The sequence below is a fragment of the Natator depressus genome, chromosome 11 (assembly GCF_965152275.1).
Source record: "Natator depressus isolate rNatDep1 chromosome 11, rNatDep2.hap1, whole genome shotgun sequence".
Lineage (NCBI taxonomy): Eukaryota > Metazoa > Chordata > Testudines > Cheloniidae > Natator > Natator depressus.
Genome location: NC_134244.1, coordinates 63520634 through 63543190, shown reverse-complemented (window position 1 = coordinate 63543190; position 22557 = coordinate 63520634). Strand labels below are relative to the sequence as shown.

Here is a 22557-nt window from a genome sequence, read left to right as displayed (position 1 = left end):
TATGCCTACCTTCCTCACAGAATGGAGGACTCTCAGACTGTCTCTTTCCTTTTCTCACAGAACTACAATCAAGTGTGCTTGGCCCATAAGCGCTGACTCTGTGGGTGCTCTGGGGCTTGAGCACCCCCAATTTTTTTCAGTGGGTGCTTAGCACCCTCACGAGCCACCGTGTTGCTGATCATTTCATCCAGAAAGCTACAGTGAGATGTAATGACTTTAAACTGGGACGTTAGTGAAGACAGCTTGTAGGCGAGGGCAAGGATTTTAGTCTGCTGTAATTCATGATGGTGTAGTTGAGTGGTTCATTACTATTTTAATAATAGTTAAATTGATATGATACCAACGATGGACACACATATTCAATAACTAGAATATGAAAAGTATATAAATATGCTACAAATAGGTTCCCTCCCCCCAAAAAAACTGGCAGAGTCGCCCTCCCTCCCACCCCCCACACACACACACACACACACACACACACACACGTCTTCAAAAGCACCCACCGGCAAAAACAAAAGTCAGCGCCTGCGGTTTGGCCTGATATGGTTTATAGGAGTCCACGTTTCTAACTGTTGATGGTTTTGTTATCATAGACATGACCTTTGCTGAACAGCAGTTGCCAGCAGCTTTTCTGAGTGTCGTTTTTAAATTCTGAATATTGTTGACCTATGTGATTCTCCCCCCGCCGCCCCACCATTGTCTATCTCCATAACTCTTCAGAAACAGTTCTCAGTGATTTAGCATGTTAGCTCATTCTCTTTGCGCCCCAGACCGTATATTATCCAGACCTGCAGTGTGATATAAAGGCTCAGACTTTCCAAATAGTCCTTTTTCCTCTCTCTTCATCTCTATGAATAGCTGTTTGCACGAGGTCATCTTACTTTGTGAGCGCTATATTGTGGTTTTACCTTTACAGAGTCTCTAGGACCCAGATCCTCAGTGGCTCTTCTCGCATTCTGTGCAGCCACCCAGGGTGTGGATAGCTGGTGCAGAGGCATAAGGGGTATTTCGTGCCCTTTTAATCCCCTGCACTGAATGCAGAACAGGCCACAATCTGGCAGTCGTGTTCCAAAGCTCCTTGTTTATTTTCCCCGTTGATCTTGAGTGTTTAACAAAGAAAGTGGCATCTTGGCTGTGATTGAGTCATTACAGGTTTAATTCACCTTCTTGCTTGTTAACAGGATGACTTTCCCTTTAATATTTCGTTTGCCTCTGATGTTCTGAAGAACCCCTTATCTCTGTAGCTGCTTTGCTTAGCATTAAATCAGTCAGTCTGCTCTTTCATCTTTCCCTTTCTCGTTTATCCATATTCATGATAAGGAAATATCCACTCCATTTTCTTTGTGTCTGTCACAGATAGCAAGATAACTTGCACTTTTTCCCTCTGATGTCTTAGTCTCCAATCGTTGGTCAGTTGTATTGTTTCCATCTATCCTTACTGGGCAAAGACTATAGTGGGACTTCTTTACCAGCATTCTGATGATGTATAAAATACTATCCTAATGTTGTTCTTCAGTTGACACAGGGATGAGTTGCAATCATGAGTGGGTCGTGGAGGCTGTCTATCTCGGTTGTGCATCCTTCTATGAAGATGTGGTTACCACTATGAACGTTTGGGAACCCCCAGTTTAGGATACTGCTTCTGGAATGGTTGTGTATAAATTCTCATTGGGCTATAGAGCCCTTGCAGGTGAATAAAATATTTTGAGAACAAAAGAGTAGAGGACTGGGATGTCTGGAAGAAAGGTGTTCCTTAAAAGGCACTTCCTCTTATGATGTGGTCCTTGGAATGAAATAGCTGGAGAGCCGAAAATCTACTCTAGAAAAGCAGTCAGTTTATGAGAGGAGCAAAGAAGGATATCCATTGGGACTGCATGTGTTGCTTGGGAATAAGACCAGATCTACTTCCTCCCATTGTTATTACTTAGTGCAGGAGCTCTCTTAATCAGGCAGGTAAGAGTTGGCTCTTGAAAGCTGGATATGCTATTGGTTGTGGCAGTGGTTTCTTTTAGACCCCCTTCTACTGTGACATACAAGTTACACTCAAAAGCCAGCAAAATTGTGCCAACAATCAATATGATTTGTTTTGCCAATGAGCAAAACCAGCATTAAGTTTCCTTATCTATATTGATACAATTGATAAATGAGAGAGGGCCACTTCTTCAGCTGGGGAATGTCGGCACAGCTGATTTGAGCGTAGAGAAATTCTTTTGGTTTTTATTTAGGGTATGTCTACACTACGAAATTAGGTCGATTTTATAGAAGTCGATTTTTAGAAATTGATTTTATACAGTCGATTGCGTATGTCCCCAGGAAGTGCTTTAAGTCAGCGGAGTGCGTCCTCACTACCCTGGCTAGCATAGTGGTGCTATGTTACACCAAGTGGTGCTATGTCACACTTACGGAGTGGTGCACTGTGGGTAGCTATCGCACAGTTCCCGCAGTCTCTGCTGCCCATTGGATTCTGGGTTAAGCTCCCAATGCCTGATGGGGCAAAAACATTGTTGCGGGTTGTTTTGGGTACATGTCGTCAGTCGCCCCTCCCTCTGTGAAAGCAATGGCAGACAATCGTTTCGCGCCTTTTTTTTCCTGGATTACCCATGCAGACGCCATACCACGGCAAGCACGGAGCACGCTCAGCTCACCATCACCACTGCTGTTGTGGGCAAGTCTACTGTGGGGGGCTGCTGTGATCCACGTAGCCAGGGCTCTTGCTCTTTTGCCTTGGCTGAGGTACCTTGCCCTATCAGGACCTCCAGGCATTCGACACAGAAGCACCTGCAGCAGCTGGCATTGCTACACAGCAGCAGCTCCTTGCCTTCGCAGCAGACAGTGCAGTAGGACTGGTACCCGTCTTCGTCGTACATATAGAAGAGCTCCAGGAATCGATCCCTGCAAGTCTGGCAAAGGCCCCCCTCAAACAGCAGGTGGAATGTGGCTGGGTTTTTTCTCCCGCACGATAAACAACTGTCTTCAAGGCTCCTGTTGTTTGTGCCTTCGGAAACCATTTGCTCTCTGCTCTGGTCCTCCTCCACCCGCTCCTTGCTGTTGTTGCAGAAGTTAGTCTTTAGCCGCTTGGCCGGGGGGTTCTGGGAACATCTTCCCTGCCCTGCTTCTAGCAACCTCCAGGGCATAGCGTGCGGCTCGTCGATAGGAGACCAGCTTATTAAACGTGGAATGGTTGAAATGCTGCCTAAAAACCATCAGACCCACCAGCTTGTCTGCTGAAACCTCGGAGAACTTCCCGTCCCCAAACCATTGCACCCAGCGCATTCCGGAGATTGCCTGATGTTTGGATGTGACTCTGTAGGAGACGATGATTGCAGGCCACCAGGAGAAGCCCTTGATCTTCCCCCACATGAGCTCTCCAATTCCAAAATCTTTCCCATCCTGGTATTCCACCACTTCCCCTACAATTCTGCTCCCCAGCGACGAGCTCGGGGGATCCATTCTGGTCCCACTGGGTGCTGCTGGCAGACATGGTACTGCTGCTCTGGGAGGACTCCTTGGAATCCTCCTCAGTGAGGTCAATCAGGCCATCCTCCTCTTAGAACACTGAATGGGAGCCAGAGACTCCAGGTCATTCTCTTCTTTAAGTTTTGTCTCATGCAGATTCAGTCCTGCCTGGAATATCATGCGAGCTGGAGGCTTCTGCCTGAGGCTGCTCTCCCAGCTGGCCGCACCGCGTGGTCGCACTGACCCCAGCCTACCCCTTGCTCCCATGGCTCATGAAGCCTGGACAGTAGTAAGGAGCAGTTCAACGATAGGTTGAGCAAGTGCAGGATGGTGGCAGAATGTGCCTTTGGACGTTTAAAAGATCACGAGTGCTGTTGGTCAGACCTCAGCGCAACCAACATTCCCATTGTTATTGCTGCTTGCTGTGTGCTCCGTAATATCTGAGAGTAAGGGGGGAGACGTTTATGGCGGGGTGGGAGGTTGAGGCAAATCACTTGGCATCCGATTTTGCTCAGCCAGACACTAGGGTGATTAGAAGAGCACAGCAAGGCGCACTGCGCATCAGAGAGGCTTTGAAAACGAGTTTCAAAACTGGCCATGCTTCGGTGTGACAGTCGTGTGTGTGTTTCTCTTTGCTGCAAACCCACACCCTTTGTTGATTTTAATTCCCTGTAAGCCAACCACCCTTCCCCCTTCGCAATAAAGTAACTATTGTTTTGAAACCATGCATTCTTTATTAATTTTAAAAAAAATGAGATAACGGACAAGGTAGCCCGGGTGGGGTGGGGGAGGAGGGAAGGACAAGGCCACATTGCTTATTGTAGCCACACTAAAAATAAAACTGTTTGAATGACAACCTTCTGTTGCTTGGGCCATCCTCTGGAGTGGAGTGGCTGGGTGCCCGGAGCCTCCCCCGCCTGCGTTCTTGGGCATCTGGGTGAGAGGGCTATGGAACATAGGAGGAGGGTAGGCGGTTATACAGTGGATGCAGCGGGGGTCTGTGCTCTTGTTGGCTTTCCTGCAGCTCCAACAGATGCTTCATCATGTCCGGTTGCTCCCCCATTATCCTCAGCATCGCGTCCTGCCTCCGCTCTTCGCACTCACTTAATTCTTTCCTGGCCTCTGCCACTGAATGCCTCCATGCATTAAGCTGTGCCCTATCAGTGCAGGAGGACTGCATGAGCTCGGAAAACATGTCATCGTGAGTGCGTTTTTTGTTGTTTTTGTTTCCGCATTCTAATCTGCGATAACCTCAGGGACGGAGATGATAGGGGGAGTGTAGAAACATTCTAGGCTCTACGATTCTGGGGAAACTGCATGGTCACCTCTGCTGCTGAGTTCGCCACGCTGACCAAACAGGAAATGAAATTCAAAAGTTCCCGGGGCTTTTCTTGTGTACCTGGCTAGTGCATCGGAGTTCAAAGTGCTGTCCAGAGCGGTCATAATGGAGCACTCCGGGATAGCTCCTGGAGGCCAATACCATCGATTTGCATCTGCACTACCTAAAATTTGACCCAGCAAGGTCGATTTTAGCTCTACTCCCCTCATAGGGGAGGAGTACAGATGTCGATTTTAAGAGCCCTTTAGGTCAACGGAACAGAGTTGGTTGTGTGGACGCAGTCATTTTTAAATCAACCTAACACAGCTAAATTCGACCTAACCCCATAGTGTAGAGCAGGCCCTAGTCTTGTGGTGTGTGTGTGTGTGTGTTTTTGTTTTGTTTTTTTAAAAAAAAGCTCCACCTACTGGAATCCCATGTTTAAGTGAGAATTTCAGCTTCCATTTTTAAAAGTAAACTTCTAGCCCTCATAGTTGTTGAGATTGGCTTAAAAATGAGATTTTTATTTGCCTTCTATTCTAAACCTTTAGGGGTCATATCTCATTATTTTGTAGGGCCTGGCCTATGATTTTGGGGCACTGGAGGTTGGGAATACTGAGATTTGCATCTGGCCTACAGAAATAAATTTGATCTCAGGTTTGAAACTTGTCACAATTCTAGCCAGCATAATCTGTATGCTATATGTATCATGCACAGCATTCTGCAATTGCTAAAAAGGCATTGAAGCATATAATGAGGAGACCTCTAACATAGACCGTCTCTTATCTTGTGGTCTGGCAACTTTTATTTTTTACAAGGGCAATGTCTGCATGGAACAAAAAGGCTGCTACAGTAGAATAAGCAAAAAACCTCCATTCTCTCTTTCTAAGCCGTTATTGGGAACTATTTCACAATTGATGAGGCAAACAGAGGCTCTGCTATAGGTGGATGTTGGAAAGCTCCATGGGACTTTGCTATATTAAGGCCATTGCCCTCCATCTGACCCACCTTTTGCTCTGTGTTTTTCCTTTTTCTCCCTAACACTAATTCCCTCTTCCCTTCCCTAGATAAATATATTTATAACATCCGAGTCCTGTTCCTTCATACACCGTGTTCCCACAGGAGTTCCATAAGCATAGGGTTTATTCCATAAGGCCCTTATATGAACTTAAAAGAGCATGCCTAGCTGTTGTAGATTGTTAGACTCTTTTAAAGGAGGACTGGAAGTGTAAATAATGCCATTTAACACTGGGAGTAGTTTAATGCAGTTGTGAGGATGACCCCAGGTTAGAGGTGTGAGTGACAGGCAGGATGTGACAACACCACCACCACTGATCAAGAAAGGAGGCAGGGGGCAGTTCTGGGCGTGGGGAAAGGGGGTTCAGAGCTCTGTTTTAGCCAGGTTGAACTAGAGCTGATGGCTAGACCAGAATCAGGCTGACCTTTTAGTTTGGCTAGAAAGAGATGGGTCTGGAGCAGAGGTAGGTCTATGAATAGTCAGCATAGGGTGTGTCTATTATCTCATGTAGGCATATCTATGCTAAGATTTAATCTAGCTAGGGCAGCTACACATCGCAATGAAGATGCAGTGGCACGGGCCCCAGCACAGGCTAGGAATGCAATTTACATACTCAGGGTTCCAGGTGGGCTCTATCTGATTTCCTCCTCATAGCCCTTCCCATTCTTCCCCCCGCCCCCAAATTTCCTGCTCTTTGCACTGCTGCTCTCACCTGATTTTCTCTCCCTGGGATTGGAACCAATGCTGCGCTGACTGTTCCTGCTCCAACTGGGACTGTTTCTTTCTCTCTCCTCTTCCCCCAGCGCCTCTGTCCATCTTTCTCCTCCTGTCCATGATGCTCCAGCTGTAAAGTTTAGTGCTGGGTGACCTGCAGTAAATCATATGCCTTGTTTGTGCCTTACTTAGAAATAACTGCGGAGGCAAGACACGGCTTACTTCTGAATCTTTCCAAGTCGATTTTATTGGTCCAAATGTCTTGTTTACTTTCCAGTCCTGAGACTAAAGTGTCCTGTGCCACAGGAGAGATGCAGGTGGCCCCAATGCCTGAGCCCCTGCGATGGCAGGGAATAGAGTAAGTCAGCTGTGCCCAGTGGCTCTTGGCAGGTGATCCCTGCTCCATGCTGCAGAGCGAGGTGAAAAACCCCTCAGACCTGGAGGGAAATTCTTTCCTAACCCCAAATCTGGTGATCAGTTTGACCCAGAGCATGGAAGCCAGATTCCCCAGCTAAGCATGGAGGAGCGAGGATTCTCTGTAGCGCTTCAGAACATTGGGCTATCTCGTCCGGTCTCCTGCCTCTTGCTGTGCCTAATATCTGATGCTTCAACGGAAGGCAACCACTCCCGCCCCAATGTATCTGGCCAGTTGTGCCCGGGCAATGGATGGGGGATCCTTCTTGACCCTACAGGTGACCAGCTGACGCCCGGAAGATGAGATTTGCATGCAGTCACTGTCTTAATGCAGAGATGCAAGTGTTATGAACATGGTGAGGGAGAGCTTCCTATTCTCTCCATGGCTTAGAAAGGAGGGATTGTGGGAAGTGTGTGGCCTTTCCCTGGAACTGGACCGGGGATGCAGGATGGGTGGGGTTACTGTGAATCACAGGGATAGTGCCTTGAATGTGCTCTGCATTTACAAAACCCAAATCTGCTCAAATTCCGAAACACAAAACGAGGCATCCCTGCCCCAAGGAGCTTACAGACCGAGGCCAGGTCTTCACTAGACACGCTGCAATAGTGCTTCTGTGCAGACGCTCAACACAGCGACGACCGGGCTTCTCTCATTGGTGGGGTTAATCCACCTCCCTGAGAGGCGGCAGCTACGTGAATGGAAGAATTCATCAGTCAACCTAGAGCTGCCTACACCAGGGGTTAGGATGGCTTAACTACAGGGTGTGGATTTTTCACACCCCGGAGAGACGTAGCTGGGTCAAGTTTTTAGTGTAGACCTGGCCTAAATAAAGCAAAAGAGGGAAGCCAAAAAATTCCTTCGGATCTGATCTCCATTGTGTGAGAGCAAAACACAGTCACTGCTCTGCCCCTGTGGGTTCTATGGGGCTTCGCTGGTGGGCTCCAATGACTCTCCCCCTCTCCTCGTGTGAATAGTCTGAGGATGCTTGGGCACTGTGAGAACAAGAATGGTAAACTCCTCCAGGTACTGAGTGTCATTCCGACCCCAGTGTGAGGGGCAGGAAGGGGCACTAAGGCTGAAGCTCTGCAGAGAAGCAAAGAGAGAAATACAAGCAGCCACGAGGATGTTACTGTATTTTCCCCTCTCAATGAAAGTTCTTTGGTCAGGGTCGGAAGAAATTGACTTTCGGTGATTTTTCTCCTGTTGTCTTGTTGCAGGAAGGAGAAAGGGGAAGAAAGGAATGTCGGGATTTCTTTCATTGTCCATGGAACCTGCATTGGCTGCTTTGGTGACCAGGGATCTGCTGTTTCTGTCACCAGAATGAGCCATGTGCTCCGATTTGAGCCCTCCCTCGCAAGGACCTGCTGTCTTTGTTTTAAACACACTACCCACACACTCTCCTTACCCCTGACTAACTTGATCTGATCTGTTCATTATCCAAATAGCTCAAATCCTTTAAAGTAACCCCAGGGAATCCCTCAGTCCTTTCAGTTGCTAGCAGCGCCTGCATAGCAGATGATAAATGTTTAACGCATCTGCCAGCTCAAAGCGTGGTATTTCCCCACCCCCGTCCTTTTTTCCTGAGAGGTGCTGATTGCCTTTCAGGTTCCTCTCTTCCCTTCCTCACAGCCTCAATGGAACACCTGACTGCCGCACGCTGAGCTTCTTCAGAAGCCCTCGCTAATCCTTCCACTGGGATCTTTCCAGAGTCTCTGAGTCTTGTTGTTTGGCTGCAGTACTACTAGAATGGCTGGATTAATGCACTGTGGGGCCACGCACAGCTCTTCTCCTCTTACTAGGGCTTTGCCCTTCACTTGTAGGACAGAGAGAGAGAGGCAGTGGGGCCACTTCCTGTCTTCTCGGAGCACGGCAGGGACCCTTTCTCTCCCCCAAGAGTCAGGAGTGGCAGCACTGACCCCAACAATCAGGACGTATCTCTTTGCCTGGGTGGGCTGAGCCTATTGCACTCTTCTATACTTGCCTCAAGCAGTCCTCTAGGGTAGTGTCAAATTAAGGGTTCCCCTACAGCAGTGGGTTTGGGAGTTAATCTCCCAGGGAGATGGATGGGGCCGTTCTCAGAGCTATTGTTTCAGGCTGTCTGCAGACTCAGGCAGGAATTACTGCATTGATTACACGTGGGTCAGGCTCTGCTTTGCCTGAAGTACAAGATGCCTTGAAGATGTACAACCCAGAAGGCAAAATAGGAAAACCCCAAACTGTATTATTTTTCAAACTCTTGTGATTGGCCCCTGGGGCTCACTGCCGGAGATGTCAGCCCCAGACGGGCTAAGCAGCAGGGCTCCCATGCCCAGGCTGACAGCTGGAGCCCCTCAGCTCTGCATGGGGCTGACTGCTAGATCTCCTCTCCCCACCCCAGTGGTCAGCCCCACGTGGGGCAGGGGTGGGGGGGGCCTCCGGCGGTCAGCCCCACGCTTACAGCACCTGTTGCTACCTTTGAAAGCCGGCAAGGGGCGCTCTGTCAAAGGCAGTAAAGATTGCTGTAAGCAATGCGGTGTCTACACGGATACTGAGTCGACCTGACTACATCAACCTAAGCTCTACGACTCTCGTGGTGGTGGAGTTATGAAGTTGATGTAGTGGGCGACTTACATCGGTGAGAGCTACAGATTAGTGTAGAGGTAAGCTGCCTTGCATTAACCTAACTCTGTAGCTGTGAACTTTCTGAGGTTTCACTAAGTATTATGCCACAGCAGTATTATGCCACTCATCCCGTGGGATATCTAGAAAACTAATCTTCACTTAGTTTGGCATGAGTTTAGCACTTCTGGGAAGCACCAGGCTGTCTTGCAGACAAAGGGCTAGATTGTGACTTGAACTAAATGTCTGGGCAAAGGAATGAGTTTAAAAAAATAAACAATTAAACCACTTATGTCAATGCCTGGGCTACGCTGTGTCTGGGGGGGATGAGCAAGTGGGACTAATCCTTTGCTTATTCAACGAAGAGTCCTTGTGGCACCTTAGAGACTAACAAATTTATTTGGTCATAAGCTTTCATGGACTAGAACCCACTTCATAAGATGCATGGAATGGAAAATACAGGAGCAGGTATAAATACATGAAAGGAGGGGAGTTGCCTTACCAAGTGTAAGGTCAGTCTAATGAGACAATTCACTTAACAGCAGGATACCAAGGAAGGAAAAATAACTTTTGAAGTGGTAATGAGAGTGGCTCATTTCAGACAGTTGACAAGAAGGTGTGAGCAACAGTAGGGGAAATTGGTATTGGGGGAAATTAGGTTTAGGTTTTGTAACGACCCAACCACTCCCAGTCTTTATGCAGGCCTAATCTGATGGTGTCCAGTTTGCAAATTAATTCCAGTTGGAGTCTGTTTTTGAAGGTTTTTTTGTTGAAGAATTGCCACTTTTAGGTCTGTTATTGAGTGACCAGAGAGATTGAAGTGTTCTCTGACTAGTTTTTGAATGTTATGATTCCTGATGTTCAGATTTGTGTCCATTTATTCTTTTGCGTAGAGACTGTCCGGTTTGGCCAATATACATGGCAGAGGGGCATTGCTGGCACATGATGGCATATATCACATTGGTAGATGTGCTAGGCTACTAACTCGGCTACTACTCTGAAACCTTTGCTTATTGTGTCCTGAGAGCAGGAGGAAGAAGGCTGGCTGCACCCGCCACGTGCTCAACCAGTGTGCAGTCGGTTATACTGGTACAATCCAGCAATAAATTGCCACTCCTCTGGGAGCAAGGAGGAGTTGGGGAGGAATTGTGACTCCGAGTGCCTCAGAGGCACTCGATTTCCAAGAGGAGTGCAATTTACGCACCAGCCCTAGCTCAGGCTTGTGCCTGATGGCCCAGTGTAGCTCTAAGTTAATCATTTGTAGGGCTCTACAAATTCACTTTTTCGTCCATTTTCGTTAATTTCACGGTCATAGGATTTTAAAAATCATAAATGTCATTATTTCATCTATTTAAATCTGAAATTTCATGGTGTTGTAATTGTAGGGGACCTGACCCAAAAAGGAGTTGTGGGGGGTTGGGGGGAGTGTCACAAAGTTGTTATAGGGTAGCAGTACTGCCAACCCCCTTACTTCTGCGCCGCTGCCTGCAGAACTGAGCCCTCAGTCAGCAGCCGCAGAAGTAAGGGTAGCACGCTCCAGCTGCCCAGCTCTGAAGGCAGCAGCGCAGAAATAAGGGTGGCGTGGTCTGGTATTGTCACCCTTACTTCTGCGCTGCTGCTGGCGGGGTGCTGCCTTCAGAGCTGGGCGCACAACCAACAGCCGCTGCTCTCCGGCCGCCAGCTCTGAAGGCTGCGCAGAAGTAAGGGTGGCAATACCGTGACCCCCCTACCATAATCTTCTGACACCTCCCCCCCGGCAACTCCTTTTTGGGTCAGGACCCCCCCAACGCTAGTCTCCCTCATGAAATCTGTATAATGTAGGGTCAAAGCACACAAGACCAGATTTCACGGGGGGGGAGACCAGATTTCCTGGTCCGTGAGGTGGTTTTCATGGCTGTGAATTTGGTAGGGCAATAATCATTTGTGTACCCATCTAGGAGGTACAGAGTGCATAGTGATGTCTGAATTCTGCCATTGCCTTGGGGTGTTCTAGAGGAACTACCTTGAAATGTGAGGCCTGCTTGGGCCCCAGGCACAGCCAGCCATTGACCATACCATTAAAGGTGTCACTTAGTGCTGGCTGCGAGGTGAACCTCTCTTCAGTAGGACCTGGACTAAGCCCACCTATTCTGTTCAAATAAAATGCCAGCCAGCCACTGGTAACAGCTTTTGGTTACTAGATGCAGTGCAGTCTACTGGTTAAAACAAAGAATGGGGACATTTGTGTATGAGCTCTATATCTGACTCTTCCTTAAGCTGTGTGTGTCCTTGGGCAAGTCACTCAACCTTTTTCCGCCTTTATTTCCCCATGTGTAAAATTGGTACAAAATATTTACAAACAGTACTGTACCTCAAAGGGATGTTGAGGCTTTAACTCATTGTGGGAACCTCAAATAGGTGCTAAAGAAGTGCAAGGTACAGTATAATTACCCCCAATCTGGGCCAGAGCTGAGCCAGTGACCCAAAGGTGAGCGGTTTTGTTTTTGGTTTACTGACACTCTCTGCTATCGTGGCTTGCTGGCCCACTTTCCTAATTAGCTGATGCTGGCTTTTAATGTCCCTCATGTGGAAATAGTGTGCCTACAATAGGACATCCAGATCAATATGGAGTTAATTACACCAGCACAGCTACTGGAAATTAATTGGCGTTCTCAGGCTTTGGTATTAAAGTGGCACTCTACTTTTTCCTAAATGTTCAAATTAAAAACAAAAAGGCCAAAAGGGGGAAAAAAATAACCTGAGATATTGATGAATTAAGTCATTGCTAAGGGGTCTGCCTACTGTACCCTTAATATGAATGTGGCATTCCTTTATTATTCGGTTTCTTGATGCTAGTGGGAGTAAACATTTCAAAAAGAGGCGAATAGATTAGAATTTGCAAGCCACGTGCCATATATGTCAGATATATTAATTGCATTATCTTGGTCTCCAGGCATGGACAAGACTTGTTAGGTCACCCAGGGACTGTGCAGGATTGTTCTCTATAGCACACTTTCTATTCAAGCTTTATGCCTCAAGAGTTAAAAATCAAGGGTCGTTATATAGAAGCAGGAGTGGAAAGCTGTTAGTGTGGTGGGAAATGAGGTGGTATTCAGTAGTCGTCAGAATTACTATATTAAAACAAGCCAATGGGATGTCTCTGAAGCATTCAACGTTACTCCCTGTAAGAGTAAGGAATACTTGCCCCCTTAATGCTATAGAAGAGGGCATCTCTCTTCTTGACGCTAGCTGCTGATTAACGTATGCACTGAAGCACAAGAACTGAGACTTACAAATTGTGCCCTACCTACCGTAGAACGTTTGTGTGCTGCTCTGCCGACTATCTGTGTCTAATCCCTTCTCCAAAGGTACCCACCTGCTCGCCTGAACGCCATTTAAAGCAATTCACACCAAAACACAGGTTAGTGCCGCTTAAGGGTGCATCACGACACGTCCCAGTGACAGTTTAGTACAGGGGCAGGCAAACTTTTTGGCCTGAGGGCCACGTCGGGTTTCCAAAATTGTATGGAGGGCTGGTTAGGGGAGGCTGTGTCTCCCCAAACAGTCAAGCATGGCCCAGCTCCCACCTCCTATCCAACCCCCCCCCCCCGGCTTCTTGCCCCCAATGGCTCCCCCGGGAGTCTTGCCCCATCCAACCCCCCTCTGTCCCCTGATGGCCCTCCCGGGACTCCTACCCAGACCCCCCACCCCTGACTGCCCCCTGCTGCCCCATTCAACCCCCTCTCTCATTCCTGACTTGCCCCCAGGATCCCCGCTCCATCCAACCACCCCTTCTTCCTGTACCCTGACCGCCCCCGGAACCCCTGCCCCTGACTGCCCCCCGGGACCGCTGCCCCATCCAACCCCCCTGTTCCCCATCCTCTGACCACCATCCCCAACTCCCCTGCCCTCTATCCAACCCCCCCTGCCCCCTTACCGCACTGCCTGGAGCACTGGTGGCTGGCGGCGCTACAGCCGCGCCACCCGGAGCCCCAGGACAGGCCGCGGCTCTGCAACTGTGCTGCCCGGCCGCCCAGAGCATTGCGCTGGTCGTGTGGTACACTGAGGCTGTGGGGGAGGGGGGGCAGCGGGGGAGGGGCCAGGGACTAGCCTCCTGGGCCAGGAGTTCAGGGGCCAGGTAGGAGGGTCCCACAGTCCGGACGTGGCCCACGGGCCCTAGTTTGCCCACCTCTGGTTTAGTAGGTCAAACATGCTGCTGGAACTCATGAGAGAGAAAAGGTGACTTCTAGCAGCAAGTGTCACTGCTTAAAGGTCGCTGGATGCTTCACCACTAGGAGGGAGGTCGCTCTGAGGACCCACCTACAAGCTCTCTTCAGACTACAGCCAGGGAACCACAGCTCTGGAGTTTTGTTTGCTTCGCCTGGAGTCAGTCATGCAATACAGAGACGCTAATGCTTTGCTGCCCTAGCTTGTGTGTTCTTTCTCTGCGTGGAGCCAGATCTGCCTCATGCAAATTGCTGCACTCCAGAGGTGAGAAATATTTTGAAAGCTCAAAGGGTGTACTGCCATTAAGTGCTGCCTGAGGCTGCTTTTCTAAAGGAATGAACCTAATGACTGGAAGCCACTCCACGTCATAAAGAAGCTTACAAATCCATGGCATGTAGAACCGCACATGTGTGCAGCATAAAAGGAAAAGAGCCATACCTGGAAGAGATTATAGTTGTATTACGATGGATTGGATACAAATAAGAAAAACATCAGTGCAGAGGTGGAAGCGCATGGTGCCATGGAGAGGTCAAATGAAGAGAGTGGGCTTTGAGAAGGAGCTTGACAGGAATGCACTCTAGCAAATATGGTGAAACCCTCTTAGCAAAGTCACTCTCACCCCCCATTCCCCAGAAGAGTTTCACTTCAAGCCGATGCCTTATAGCCAGAGCTGCAGTTTGCACGTTGCAATGTACGGGTATTTATTTCTCCTTTCCATTATAAGTGGAGCAACCTTGTGTGGAAGGTCACTGCAGGTGGGCGCCGCTCTTGGCATCATAGATTCAAGTTCCCTAGTGGGACTGATTCTGTGCACTAGAGATCCCCGTGAGTTCAGCGGAGTTGTAGCTGTGCAAGGAATACAGGATTGACATCTCTGCTCACCCCTATGAATTCAGATGGTTGTAGGTCCTGACAAAATCTGGGCTTGTGTCAAATAAGTTATAGCCGGGATGAATTTGAAATCAGTGTAGTTATTCAAGTGGTGAATTTGGCCCTTCGAGTTTCCTGCTGTAGTTAGGAAAGCAACAGAAACAAAAAGATCACAACATCCTGCATTTGAAATCTGGGGCAAAAACCGAACAGATTTCAGGTGGTGTGTGCGTACCCCCAGCAAACCAGTATAAAATATCTTGGACCATCCTAGCAGTCACAAGTGACAGCTTTTGACTACTGCACAGTGGTTCCCACTAAATTTCTGCTCTGCTGACCATCACAGAATCACAGGGTTGGAAGGGACCTCAGGAGGTCATCTAGTCCAACTCCCTGCTCAAAGCAGGACCAATCCCCAATTTTTTCCCCCCCAGATCCCTAAATGGCCCCCTCAGGGATTGAACTCACAACCCTGGGTTTAGCAGGCCAATGCTCAAACCACTGAGCTCTCCCTTCCCCCCGCAAAGTGAAGAAACAGGACTATGTTGAAAACGTGTCTGGCAAGAATGAACTTTTGGGACAATGAATGTTAAGTGGATTTCCTGGCGAATACTTAGGGAGAGGTTAATGTAAATCCCGCACCTCCAGTTATACAAAAATCCAGCCTTTTGAAGCTATGCCCTGAGGAGAGGGTCATTGTCTGCTAGTATAGAAGGACAGAAGCAGAGGATGATTGCTGATTACCTGTTCCTGGAGATCAAAGGTCGAAGCTGTATAAAGAAACAGGCTGATCTGCCCAGTCTTGGTTCTGGTGCTGAATCTGGGACAGTTACATAGGCGCTGACTCCGTGGGTACTCAGCAGTCACAGCTGTTTGGCTGCGCCCCCACTCAGATGTTTGGTGGTGCCCTGATTAGCTAATCAGGGGCGCTGCCAAACAGCTGTTTGGCAGCTTAGAGAGAGTCTTGAGGGGAGGATGGCGAGCAGGGGGTGGCATCAGGGAATGGGGCGGGAAGAGGCGGCGTGAGGATGAGGCCTCGGGGGAGGGGGCGGAGCAGGGGTGGGAAGAGGCGGCGTGAAGGGGAGGCCTCGGAGGAGGGGGCGGGAAGAGGCAGAGTGAAGGGGAGGCCTCTGGGGAAGGGGTGGAGGCCTCAGGGCGCAGTGGGGGTGGAACAACCCCTGGCAAAAGTAAAAGTTGGCACCTGTGGACGGTTATGAACTTGTAACTACACAGAGTACCTCATTGTGGGATTGAAGGACTGACCCCTACCAGATGGGGTGACCTCTGGTAAGATTTTTTTGATGTGTGTAGCCTCTTATTTATTTAGTATGTCATCTCTGTAATGATTTCACTTAAGAAGAGTGCTTGCTTAGAAACAGCTGTGTGGTAGCTTGTGACTGACAATTGCTGGCCTATTTAGGCAGTCTAATTTACTGGGAATATCACAGTGTAAGGCAGGGAACTGTGCAGCCTTTAAAAAGCTGGTCACAAGGCAGAGAAATGCAGGTCTCGACCCAAGAGACATGGTGGCTGGGAGCTATAAACTTCTAAGTGGGTGCCCTTGCTAGATCGTGAAGGCAGAATACAGGTGCAGTTACCCTGGAACTGACACAAACTTTACAGACAACTGCTAGACCAGCAGGTAGAAGGCCCATTTGACTTCTTCTATCCTGAAATCTACCATTAATTATCTGGGCTATTTGCTGCTCAGTTGTCCCACCGCTTCTTTTATTTTGAACGTTCACCAGTTGTAATGGTTATCGCTCAGTGATTGTACTGCACTATGTCCTGAAATGAAAAAGTGCCCATCTCACGGCTGGCATCCAGAAAGAGCTTTTGCTTATCAATACAATCCTTCTAGAGCAGTGTCCGATGTTCCAGTGTTCTCCCGCTTTCTTGAAATACAATAGAAAATGCCACAAACTGGGGGATCCTGCACAGTATTTGGTGTCTAGAAAAACTTTTCTAGACTCTGGATTAGCAGACATATTGAAGACGAACTGGCTTCCAGTTTGCTGGCTGAACTGATTTTTTATTTTTTTGTTTTTTTTAATTGTTTTGGGTTGGCCTAAAACGAATTATTTATTTATTTTTTTGCCCGAACCAGAAAAGTGAAAAAATTCATTTCAGGCTGAACATAATGTTTTGTTCAACCTGAAATGTTTCATTTCACGTTTCAAAACAAAAACAGTTTTTTGTTTTGAATTTTTAAAAAAATTAAAACATTTCATTCAGAAACTGTAAACATGAAATGCTTTTTGACGTCTCAGAATTTTGTATTTTGGCCAAAACAATTTGGTAAATTTGACACACATTTAGAAACGTTTGTCAATCCAAATCTGCATTTTTAGCACACAAAAAAAGTCCAAACCATTTGTCACCCAACTCTAAGGGCATGGCTACACTGGAAACTTCACAGCGCTGTCGCGGGAACGCTCCCGCAGCGGCCCTTTGAAGTGCGAGTGTGGTCGCGCGTGAGCGCTGGTCTCCCAGCACTCCTGGTAATCCACCTCCACGAGGGTGCCTGTCTACACTAGAGCTTTTAAAGCGCTCAGACTTGCTGCACTCAGGGGAGTGATTTTTCACACCCCTGAGCCAGCAAGTTAGAGCGCTGTAAAATGTAAGTGTAGAAAAGCCCTATTTGTAACTGAGAAATTGCTTCCAGTTCGTATTTCACAGTAGCTTTCAACTTGTTCTGTCTTGAGTAGTAACTAGTATTAATTACTGGGACTGTAGTCTGCCCTGGATGGTGACGCCAACTTTCCATTATAAATGCCAACTCCTTCACCAGAACGACACTAATATCTCTGAGATAGCCCATGTGTGATCTTATGTCATATTAGGAGTCTTGTGACCAATGGGGCAAATCAGATGAGATGCTTTGGAGAGAAGAGTGCTAAAAGCAAGGTGTGTGATGAGAACACACCCGGGGGGGAAGGGATAGCTCAGTGATTTGAGCTTTGGCCTGCTAAACCCAGGGTTGTGAGTTCAATCCTTGAGGGGGGCATTTAGGAATCTGGGGCAAAAATTGGGGATTGGTCCTGCTTTGAGCAGGGGGTTGGACTAGATGATCTCCTGAGGTCCCTTCCAACCCTGATATTCTATGATACATCAGAAAGGATCATTTAAAAAAAGTTGAAAGGGTTACAAACCTTTGTGCTTTGGGATATCAGCCAATCTCTGCCCGTTGGAAGTTAAGAAGTAACATCCCTTAGGGGCAGGTTATCCAATAATTGCACAATTTGGGGTTTGTGTCTGCCTCTGAAGCCTTTAGTAATGGCCACTGTCAGACACAGGATACTGACCTAGATACACCAGTAGTCTGATCAAGTGTGGCAATTCCTATGTTCTTATGAGTGATTAGTCTGGTTTCATTTATATCCAGGGGTGACAATAACTTGAGACTTACTGGTACGCAGGGCTGGGGTCCTGAGCAAGGGGGGGCCCTTGGGTGGAAGGGGCGGGGCCTTGAAATCACTGCCACTACCCCGGGACTCCAGCAGTGATTTAAAGGGCCCAGGGCGCTGACTGTGGTGGCGGTGGCTGGGAGCCCTAGGCCCTTTAAATCCCCACCAGAGCCCCATGGTAGTGGTTGCTGCAGTGGTGGCCGGGAGCCCCGGGGCTCTGGCGGTGATTTAAAGGGCCAGGGGCTCCAGCCACTGCCAAGAACCCAGGGCCCTTTTAAATTGCCGGCCTGGGGAAGCTGCCCCTGCAGGTACGGTCGGCTGTGTACCGGCTCTTGCTGGTATGCCGTACCGGCTTACTTTCACCTCTGTTTGTATCTGACCTCCTTTTCAGCACTTTCTCTAAAATCCTCTTGAATCTCACCAGCAGTTGAATGCTATTTTAATATTTCATAAACTCCCTTTCTAATGGAGTCCATGGCCATGTACGAGAAGTCTCGTCCCCTTCTGGATCTCATTTGTCTCTTGGATCATGCAAAAGTTGTCAGCAGCACTTCCTCTGTGGGAGCTGACTCCAATATTAACCAAGCTCTTTTGGTCTCTGTACTGTATGCTCAGTTACATGAAGGGCGGCTACACTCAAATTCGGTTTGGGCTGTGAGAAGCCTATTTCTTGTCAGCTACTCTAGAGAAATTACCATTAGGTTTTCCAGGAAATGAAAATATATATTGTCCTTTTTACTCTTCAGAACCGAACCAATATTTTTATAATCTTAAAGCATATTTCCGAGGCAGATCTGGGACTCGGAGGAGAAATACGGCAAATAATCTTCTAAAGCGAAGGGTTGTGGTCCGTTGTTTTCCCCCTCTCTCCGTCTCTCTGAAATGATTAAACATTTACAGCACAGGTGGTTTCAGACTCGGATGTAAATTACCACATAAGATTCTCAGTGTGCCTACTTAATACGTATTCATGAATGCTTTCTGGTCACGAATTACTCATGCTCTGATTTGCTGTTCCCAGTTCACTTTCAAGCATTTTTAAGCATTTACCAAAACACACTTACAAATTATACAGCCAAAGCATAACATTAGCACTAGTGGACAAACAGTCCTCAACATAGAGGCTATTGTGTAGACTGTCATCAACAATCATAGCATCATAGAAAATATCAGGGTTGGAAGGAACCTCAGGAGGTCATCTAGTCCAACCCCCTGCTCAAAGCAAGACCAATCCGCAACTAAATCATCCCAGCCAGGGCTTTGTCAAGCCTGACCTTAAAAACCACGAAGGAAGGAGATTCCACCACCTCCCTAGATAACCCATTCCAGTGCTTCACCACCCTCCCAGTGAAAAAGTTTTTCCTAATATCCAACCTAAATCTCCCTCACTGAAACTTGAGACTATTACTCTTTGTTCTGTCATCTGGTACCACTGAGAACAGTCTAGATCCATCCTCTCTGGAACCCCCTTTGAGGTAGTTGAAAGCAGCTATCAAATCCCCCCTCATTCTTCTCTTCCGCAGACTAAACAATCCCAGTGCCCTCAGCCTCTCCTCATAAGTCATGTGCCCCAGCCCCCTAATCATTTTTGCTGCCCTCTACTGGACTCTTTCCAATTTTCCCACATCCTTCTTGTAGTGTGGGGCCCAAAACTGGACACAGTACTCCAGATGAGGCCTCACAAATGTCGAATAGAGGGGAATGATCACATCCCATGATCTGCTGGCAATGCTCCTACTTATACAGCCCAAAATGCCATTAGCCTTCTTGGCAACAGGGGCACACTGTTGACTCATACAGTGGTTATTCCAATTAAGCCCACAAGACCCAGACCTGTGCTTCTACCTGCAAACTATCCTGATATGAAGGAAAGATAGGAAGACTAATGAAAGGCCAGTATGACTCCATCAGGAAGTCTTTAATGACCAGAAAATTAAAAAGGAGTCCTACAAAAAGTGGAAACATGGATGAATTGCTAAGGAGGAGTAGAGAAGAATTGCACTTGCCTATAGGGACAAAATGAGAGACACCCAGCAAAGGACAGAAAAAAGCTATAAAATGGGTTCTTCGAATACAATAGGAGTGAGAGAAAGGCGAAAGAAATTGTAGAACCTCTACTTACAGAGGAAGGAGAGCTGATGACCTCAACAAGGCTGAGGTGTTTAGTGCCTATTTTGCTTCAGTCTTCCCTAAAAAGGCTAATGGTGACCAATTAATATCAACCACGAGGGGGAAGGAATGCAAGCCAAAGTAGGGAAGAACAGGTTAGAGAATATTTAGAATAGAATATCAGAGTTGGAAGGGACCTCAGGAGGTTATCTAGTCCAACCCCCTGCTCAAACCAGGACCAATCCCCAATTTTTGCTCCACATCCCTAAATGGCTCCCTCAAGGATTGAGCTCTCGACTCTGGGTTTAGCAGGCCAATGCTCAAACCACTGAGCTATCCCTCCCCCCAGTAAGATAAATTGATGTATTCAAGTCAGCAGGGCCTGATGAAATTCATCATAGGATACGTAAGGAACATGCTGAAGCACTCTCAGAACCGTTCGCAATTATTTTTGAGAACTCTCAGAGGATGGGGGAGGTCCCAGAGGACAGGAGAAGGACAAACATAGTACCTATCCTGAAAAAGGAGAACACAGAGGGCCAGAGGAATTATAGACCAGTCAGCCTAACTTTGATACCAGGAAAGGTACTGGAACAAATTATTAAACAATCAGTTTGTAAGCACCTAGAGGATAATAGGGCTAGATGTAATAGCGAGCATGGATTTGTTAAGAACAAATCCTGCCAAACCAACCTAATTTCCTCCTTTTGACATGATTACTGGTCTAGTGGATTGTGGGGAAGCAGTCGACATGATATAACTTGGTTTTTGGTGGGGCTTTTCACAGTCCCACATGACATTCTCATAAACAAACTAGGGAAATATGGTCTAGATTAAATTGCTATAAAGTGGATGCACAACTGGTTGAAAGATTGTACTTGTAGTAATCATCAGTAGCTTTCTGTCAAACTGGGAGGGGTGTATCTAGTGGGGTCCACATGGGTCAGTCCTGGGTCTGGTACGAGTCAATAGGTTCATTAATTACTTAGATCAGTTGTTCTCAAACTTTTTTTTCACAGACCACTTGAAACTTGCTGAGGGTCTTAGCAGACTACTTAATGGTCTTTCCGAATGTTGTTTGTACTGTTAGCTAACTATTGTAAAGCGCTTTGGATAAAAAAGCTATATTAAAAAAAAACTTAATAATAATTAATGTTTTTTGTTCTACAAATAAAAGCACACAACTCGTATTTTAATATCGGTAGTCTTACCTTTCTAATGCAATGGTTGTGCTCTCTCTCCCCCACCGCAGCAGCCCCCGAGCTGGGGCTGGGAGGAGCGGAGTGTCTCCCTGGCAGCCGCAGCCCTGGAGCTGGGGAAAGCTGCTCCGCTTTACACCAGGTGCTACATTTGCCCCAGGATTGTAAAGGGAGGTAAAGTAACGTAAAGCCATCTCTGGTCCTGTACCACGCAAATATGTTGTGCTCAGGTGCTCCAGAGGGCTAACACCACCATATATTAGAGATGCATTTTAACTTTCATTTAGGTCTGATTTATCCTATGTGGATAAAGAGTGGGTTAAAGCAGCAGTGGGAGGGGGTGGGGGAGAACATGAAGTATGGTCTTTCCGTAGCTCTTACTTGTCTAATATTTTTTCTTTTGACACAAGAAAAGAAAACCCAAGTGAATTTAAGATTTATCCACTGGGAAACTGGCACAAAAAAGGACAATCCTGTACCGAGCTAAATTACATATGAACTTTGAGAGAGACATTTATTTTTGATGCGGATGAGGTTGGGAAATGTTTAGACGCTCAGCTTATGAAATATCCTCTCCTGAATAGCAGATCTGTAGATAAGGGTATTTTGAAAGAAACAACTTATCTGCTAGGGCTGAACCGGTAGGTTAGGTAAAAAACTCAGCCTTGCCTGGTTTCAGTTGAAGAAACTCCGCTTCTGTGAGTTTGGGTTCTGGGGACTTGGCTAATGTACCCCTTACATTTGCATATGCAGGGGCATGCATTCAGGGCATTATGCTTTACAGGAGGGAAGGAGAGTTGTCTAGCCAGGTCAAGCATGGAAGTCAGGAGATCTGGCTGATCTGCCACAGACTTCCTGTTTGACTTTGGTTGTGTCACTTAACACTGCCTCATTGTTCCCTTCTATAAAATGGGCTTAACACCTACCTCACCAGGATGTGTTAAGTCTTAATTCACTAATGTTTATAAAGGGCTTTGAGCATTTCAGACAGAAGGTGATATAGAAGGGCATAGTATTATTCTGGAATGAATTATACATGCTTCTAGCAGAATGCACACATTCCCCCCGGACCTACCAGAAGCGTGCGGAAACAGCCTTCTGAAAGCATCCCTTATGCAGACGGGACTGCCTATCTGGTGTAGTGCTTGTGTCCAGGTTCCCTGTTCTCAGCCCTGGTGTAGAGGATGGAGTGGCAGTGTAAAGGGGGTGGGTGGAGAGTGTGACCACAGCGCACTATGCTACAACTA

The 22557-nt window shown here is 47.4% G+C and overlaps 1 protein-coding gene across 1 annotated transcript in view; it reads left to right on the top strand.

Annotated features, from left to right (window-relative positions):
* The window catches only part of PTH2R (parathyroid hormone 2 receptor), a 94059-nt gene that overhangs the window by 5022 nt on the left and 66480 nt on the right, over window positions 1-22557 (top strand). The window lies entirely within an intron of this gene.